Source organism: Nicotiana tomentosiformis, chromosome 10 (assembly GCF_000390325.3).
Source record: "Nicotiana tomentosiformis chromosome 10, ASM39032v3, whole genome shotgun sequence".
Taxonomy (NCBI): Eukaryota; Viridiplantae; Streptophyta; class Magnoliopsida; order Solanales; family Solanaceae; genus Nicotiana; species Nicotiana tomentosiformis.
In genome coordinates this window covers 22899934-22907763 of record NC_090821.1, presented here as the reverse complement: position 1 = coordinate 22907763, position 7830 = coordinate 22899934, and the positions used below count along the sequence as shown (strand labels likewise).

At 38.6% G+C, this 7830-nt stretch overlaps 1 long non-coding RNA gene across 1 annotated transcript; it reads right to left on the bottom strand.

Annotated features, from left to right (window-relative positions):
* Positions 1 to 2939: 2939 nt before the first annotated feature.
* On the bottom strand, positions 2940 to 3967 carry LOC138900525 (uncharacterized). The gene is made up of 2 exons (XR_011411594.1): positions 3739 to 3967; positions 2940 to 3548 (listed from the first exon to the last, which is right to left on the bottom strand). It is a non-coding gene; the product is annotated as an uncharacterized lncRNA (long non-coding RNA).
* Positions 3968 to 7830: the final 3863 nt, after the last annotated feature.

Genomic DNA, 7830 nt, shown 5'->3' with positions numbered 1-7830 from the left:
CCCAGCGTGAAAGGGTAAGTGTAAGCACTTAAAAACCGTTCCACGTGGGTGGTAATGTCTTCTTCCGGGGTCGGGATCACCACTTCTTTGCCTTTCCAGTTGCAATCTTTCCTTACCTGCTTAAGGTACCCTTCGGTTATCGAGCATATATACCTCGACACTGACTCACATTGACCAGAAATCGATGAGGCTTTATCGGTCTTGAAGTCAGAAGTGAGAACACACCCCCCGGGAACACACTCTTCAGGTCGTGGTTCCACTGGTGTTTTGTTGCCGGCCGGCCGCGATGAAGAAGCGTTTTACTTTTAAGGAACAATTTTTGATATTTTTGCCATTTTTGTATGGGTTTGAAGTTAAAAATAGATGGAGATGATAAGATTTGGTGTTTTGACAAGATGGTAGCAGTGAAAATCGTAGATTTGCAGATGAAGAAGTTAGAAGATATAAAAAGCTTTGGAGATGATAAATCTGAAAGTAAAAGTTCGAAATGGTGGAGAGAGGGGCTATTTATAAATTTCACAACGACGGTTCAATATTGGCGGTGGCCGATCATCGACTGACGCGTATTTAATACCTTGGTAACTGTACAGACGGGACGTTTCAGTCACTTCTGTCGCTTACGTCACAAGGATGACATCATGACAGGTCGAGGTAGAAAATCAAAGGCTCAATTCGTTTCTTGTCATTACACTCCAAAAAAATAAGGGGACTATCTGTATACGGCTAAAACTAGGCCCACCCAATTTTACTGTTTGACCAAGATCGGGGGTTTTCATCGAAGGACGGTCTCGTAATGGAATAGGCCATATCACGAGGATAAGGTACCAAGCTCAGAACCGAGGTACCTGTCGAGATCGAGGCTAGTAGCGATCGAAGCCAAAAAAGACAGACATCGAGCAAGATCGGAGATAGCATAATAATAGAAAGGCAAGATATCCATGGCTGACCGAGGTTCAAGGCGTAAATCTCGGTGACTGGTCGAGGATCATGGCGTTAATGTCGGAATGGATCAAATCAAAAATGGTTAATTAGCTAATCATGGGGTTTCTTTCTGTAATTAGAATTGTACCATAAGTGGAACTCCTCTACTATATAAAGAGGGGTTCTAATCATTTGTAGGACATGATTAACATACACAAAAAGCAATATAATTCTCTTTATTATTCTCACCATTGTGATTCAGCTTGTTATATTTTCATAGTTCTTGCACCAACCAGTTTGAGGGTATCCAAACTCGAGGGCTGTGTTTCATTCTTACACTAGTTTGCTTTACTTTATTGTTAATTTCTATTACTCATCCTCACATTTATCAATTGGTACTAGGTGAAATCACGTGTCCTCAGAACCATATTATAAGTTTAATTGTTATCCAATTTTAAGGGTAAACAGTATCTGAACCTCCTGTTTCGGAACTGTTTTGCACAGATTCGTTATAATCAATTCTGGTACTAATAGTTGTGGTACCAATATACGGATGTACATTCTTAATTTTTCTCTGTTTGTTGCTTAACTATCATTATCATGGCTATTCTTCAATTTTTATTTTGCATGGTAAAGTCATCTCCAATTTGGTTATCCTCAACTGTGTTGATTGGCAAATTTCGGCCATGACGAAGGTTTAAACCGAAACCAAGCGAATATTAACAAAAAATGTTAGTATCTTTGGATGAATAGCAAATTTACTTGAGTTCCCGGCAACGGAACCAAACTGTTTAACCCAAAAAATTATTTTCCAGGTCAAAGTAATAAATTTTACATGATGGACCACAAGCAACCGATTAGATCCAAAAGATATAAATTTTTGTTATAATGTGATAGAGAAGTGAAAAATAAATTGAATGACAGATAATACAATAAAAATAAAGCAGAGAAGGAATAATTCTTATTGAATGATCATTGATAGGATGATGAGCCGAACAGAGCTTGAAGGGCCGAACTGTGGCTAACTTGGGAGCAAGATGCTATGAATTACAAGTATAGAACTGTAGAGAAGAAAATTAGATGACCACATGGTGATAAAATGTGTCTATTTATAGGGCTAAATCTAGATAACTATTCTCCTTAAATTATGAGTTCATTATGAGCATTTACTCAATCTATCTGTTACTTTTGGAGGACTTGTAATAGCTGTGTAAATGCTGGAATTCCATAACTGATGAGTTAATTTCCTAACTGATGAGTTAATTCCATATAAGATGAGTCAATCCCGTGTCTCACGAGGGTCAATCTCGTGCATGTTGAGTTAATCTTGTAATTGATTGCCTTATTCTTACCATTACAACCATTTATTGCATTTACTGTACGTATATAATTGATTCGTAACTGATGGCATAATGATGGTAAATCCCATGTAATCCTGAATTAATTAATTCTTTCCTCATTTGTAATTATGAGCTATTCTCCCATAACTGATCCGAAGCTATTCTATGATGGTCAGTTTCGAGACTAACATGCACGGTGCGAGTATGCTCGGTCTCGAGGGTGTTTCACATGTCAGCTTTTCATATCATACTTTACTTTTCTCATAGCTTTACTGACATGTGTCTCCATTTAATAGACCCACGTGGCGAGTATATTTTTCACTAATACAGGTGATACACAAATGATTACTGTTTCAGGCACAAAGAAACATAGTCAAGAAGAAGTCACGGGCATGCTATCTTTCATCCGAAATTGTAAAAGTAGGGGCATAAATTTCTTAGATCCACATATGCTGCATCAACTCCTATTTCATTCCTCGTTTTGACTCTGGTATATTAAAACATAAGAAACAAATAGGCAAAACTTTCAAGTCTTGGATTTACAAACAAGTACCAGTTGCAGAGATGTGAATTATCGTATGAAATACATCGTGTTTTAGAAAAAGCATAAGAGAGTCGGAATTATAGCAGGTGGTTGTCAGGACAAAGAGAACATCGAGCCCACTATCAATTACCAGATTTTTAAAAGATAATAAATTGATCTTGACAAAAGAAAGAGCAAGCATTCATACATATCCAACATCTTTAACAATAACTACCACTTTTTGCATAATTAACTAATTCCACTTGTATTTCAAATAAACATAAACATGAAACCATGATGAGAAACACTAAGAACTTTACTCGGTATCAAAATATGGAGGAACTTTGATTGATGACGCTTGTCTCACATATAGCTCCTGGGCAAGCCAAAAGGGCATTTCTATTTGTGTGCTAGCTTCCACTTGAGGGAAACAACAATCAGAGTATTGTCACGAAAATACAATTGATTCTGACATAAAGTTTCCTCATAAATGTACCTTGTTAATGTCATCAGCACAATCAAATATCCCAAATTCATTAGCTGTTTGCAAGAACACTCATGGAACCAGTTGAATTCCAAAAAGAGTATCAACCCCATAAATATAATTACACCAATAACTTAAGCGAATTAGTTTTTGCTAAGAAAAAGCATAAAGAAAATTCAAGAACTAGAAATTACCTCTTCTTCAGCTAATACATCATCAATATCGTAGATTTGACATCTTTAATGAAAAAAAAACCCAGGAACTTTTCAACAATTTGTTGCTGAAATTATGAAAACCAAATAGTTATGAACAATTCAAACCTAAATTTAGATAACCTCAAAAACAATTGGTACGGAAATTAAGGAAAACATAAATCACATCTAGAAATGACTGCTTTATTTGAGATTTGTCAGACACAATGGAATTTTGCTGTGCAGTATTAGCGTAAATGATATCAGGAAAATACATACCTAGATGCATATGGGGGAGAGAGAGAGATTTTGATAGAGGCCAAAAAAGAGGTTGATGTTGATGCTGATCCCCACGGTAAGCACCATCATACCTAAACACTTGAGTACCGCCTACGACTTCCAAAAGAAGTTCCCTTCTGCAAACCTTCGAACTTGCGCTCTTAGTAGATATTCTTCTTTTATTCGCCCTTCCAATATTCCTACTGTGAAGGAGGATTGTGACTGCCATACCCTAAATATCATCGCTCCTGACCCGGTGGAGTATGTGACCTTCACCAAGAAGGGTTTTTCGTATGTTATACCTACCCCTTCACTTTGGGCCCATTCTCATTGAGCGGGAGACTTGACCCCATGATCGTGGAATTCTACATCAGGTCTGCTTGGCATAAGTAGGCTCTTCTATTTAGCCAATGGTGGCTAGTCTGCACCGGCTGTGCTTGGAAATAGGGGAGACCCTAACCCTGGCACATATGATGAACCTCTACTCCCCCAAAATTCATGCCAAACCAATATAACTCAAGCCACAACTGCGCAATCCGTGTACCCAAAAATGAAAAATGTCTCAAAGAAGAGAACCGTATTGCAAGTTCAACAAGCACTACCACAACTGTAATGCTATAAGCTCATCATATATAGTAGAACCAAGACACACGAATCTAACAACGGTAACCAGCTCTTCTAGAGCTCATATTAACATCAACCGTACTGATAACTCACGTGCTATAGCATCAATATCTGGACCCGCACGGACAACTCACGTACCAATAATATCAGTATATGGATCCGCACGGACAACTCACATGCCAATAATATAATCTTCCTGGCATGGTCACATGCCTCCAGTCCAAGCATATCATGCATGAGTGATCAAATAAGTACACATGTATATGATAAATGAATTATGATTCTCATGCTCCTGGACTAGTACAAATAACATGCCATGGAGTAGGCAGGTGCAAGGTGTGCTATCACCACTCAAACCGGCAAGTTAACACAGAAATAGTAACTACCCAATTTATGCAGGGAATTAGTTTCTTTGTAACCTCAAGTATAGCCCAGATAGTTTTCAACAAAGGTACGAATACGGAAAACGTTATAACTTTACACTTAACAGTCAACTCTAGGCATATCATAGCCTAAGCAATCTTTTGAGTATGAATACTTGCTCTAATGCTCGCACATGGGCTCCAACCTCACATATATGCGCACTCATAACGCGTAGCTATCACAAATAATTAACGTAATTAGTGCCTCCACTGAGTTTTAAATAAAACAGTCACCTCAAACAGGTCGCAACCCCGTAACAATATGCTTCTGAGAACTCCTAGTCTCCAATTTCATAGAACACATGAATTACCGTAATTGGTCCAACTCCAGCACTCGAATGACTAACATATCTTTCATGCACAATCTTCCCACTATGAATACTTTCAAAATTCTTCCGTGCCATATAGAAATAATTGAACATCAACAGTCTATGAACCAGGTGAGTACCGCAATACAATGAATATTCGTAAATAAAAAACAATGCCCTTTTGAAATGCGCACCCTTCTTAGGGATTACCGAGAAAATTCATACACCGGGCACACTACATCCGTCACGAATGACAACTTAATCATTCCATGATTTTATTTATTTATTTTTATTTCATAAATGCATTATATCCCGTATTCAGAAAATTTTCTTACTCGAATCATCCTCGATCTCAGCCTCTGCAGTCATAATTGCTCCACAAGTATGTCTCGGACCAAAACTTTATTTAACTTATAACCACAAAATCGTTGTCAATAGTAGGCTCCCCCACTTGGCTCAAAGTCATAGATCAAAACATTCAATAATTCACAATACCCATACTTTATTACTGCCATAATACTGCATTCAGCTCAACGAAAATTCTTCTCAAGCTTATGTAACACCCACCATAAAATACCTCAATCATCCGCTAAACTTGCATTCATTCTCTTGATACTCAAGTCAACTTTCTCAACCAGATTCAAATTCAAGTCTCAATACCTATGCCCCGCTGGCAAAAAAGAAACTCTCCACTCAACATTATAAGGAACACACCTACGTAAATTACTCCGCATGGGATAACCCACATGTTTAGCCTCAAATTGGCATCTTGTTATACCCTTTTGCATTCACAATTACTATGCAATCACTTAATCTTTCTAAGTTTGAACTCATCAACAAGACATGAAAATTTAATTTGTTCCACAATCCCACCACGTGAAAGATCCTTCAACACATTCACAACTCAGGACCGTACGTCACGTCAAAACAGGAATTAAGTACCCAATAGCAAACTCTTGAGTCACAGGTAAACTTTATTTGTCTCATTCAACCCATCTGAACACATCCCATATTCACATCATACTTATCATATAGTCATTCAACCGCTCATCAAGCCATAAATTCCACTCATAGGAATACTACCGGATGAATAAGTCCAATCGCATAGGTTCTCACAACCGAAACTACCGAGCTTAAGCTGCAGTCTCACTCCGGCCTCTAGTCCTCCAGACTAGCCCATCAACAAAACATAGAATACTCATCTCAAACCTCGTTCATGGAATCACAAGACAACGATGCACAACTTATACTGAGCGCTCACATGCACACACGAATGCGTGGAAGGAATTCAAAGAGTTATGTTTCAAGCTGAATCAATTCTGCACGATAGAATACAAGAAAGTGAAATTTTCCTAAGCGTTCGGTAGCCTCTCGAAGATAAGTACAGACGTCTCTGTACCGATCCGCAAGACTCATGTAAACCTGATCATGACTCGTGAGACGTATGTAACCTAGAGCTCTGATACCAACTTGTCACGATCCAAAATCTCATATGTCGTGATGGCGCCTATCTCAACACTAGGCAAGCCGACAATCTCAATAAACATCCATATCTTTTAAGTTTGAAAACATAATATTTAAATTCAGTGGAAGAAATCTCACAATTACATATATAAATACTCCCAAAACCCGATGTCCCTGAGTACATGAGCATATAATATGAATATAAAGTCTGATTGACAAAACACTGTCTGAAAGTATAGAATAGTACAATAACTGAAAGAAAGGGAGTCAAGGTCAGTGGACTCCAGACAGCAACCTTGATAGTCTCCAACTGATAGCACTCTGAGATCTAACAGTCGTCGTATCCGAAAGCACCTGGATCCGCACATGAGGTGCAAAGTGTAGTATGAGTACAACCAACTCAATAAGTAACAAGACTAACCTTTGGGCTGAAAGTAGTGACGAGATCCGCAGGTACAATCCAATATAAATAAGAAACAATACAGAAATGTAGGCATGCTTTCAAGTTCAACAGTTGTTTTCAGTACAAATAAAACAGATCAATTCTGAACAATACGAGGAATATGACATCTCTGTATCTACATGCCAATATACATACTGTATGTGATGCACCATAGTGAAAACTCTGTGTACTCACAATCTAAAATACTCAATCACTCAGTACTGTATATGGCCAATCCAGCCCAGGGAAGATCCATCCCAAATATATATGTATATCCATCAACTGACAGTCAGTCACTCAGTACTGTATAAGGCCAATCCAGCCCAGGGGAAGATCCATCCCCAAATATCAATGATTCAGACAAGATCCATGTCCAGGAAAAATCCATCCCTTAATATAAATGCTTTGGGCAAGATCCATGCCCAGGGAAGATCCATCCCTCAATATAAATACTTCGGGCAAGATCCATGCCCAGGGAAAATCCATCCCTCAATATAAATGCTTCGGGCAAGATCCATGCCCAGGGAAAATCCGTCACTCAAAATAAATGCTTCGGGCAAGATCCATGCCCGGGGAAAATCCGTCCCTCAATATAAATTCTTCGGGCAATATCCATGCCCAGTGAAGATCAATCCCTCAATATAAATGCTTCGGACAAGATCCATGTCCAGGGAAGATCCATCCCTCAATATAAATGCTTCGGACAAGATCCATGTCCAGGGAAGATCCATCCCTCAATATAAATCAACTACGCTCACTGGGGGTGTGTGCAGACTCCAGAGGGGCTCCTTCAGCCCAAGCGCTATCGTAAATCAGTATAACCACTGTGGCG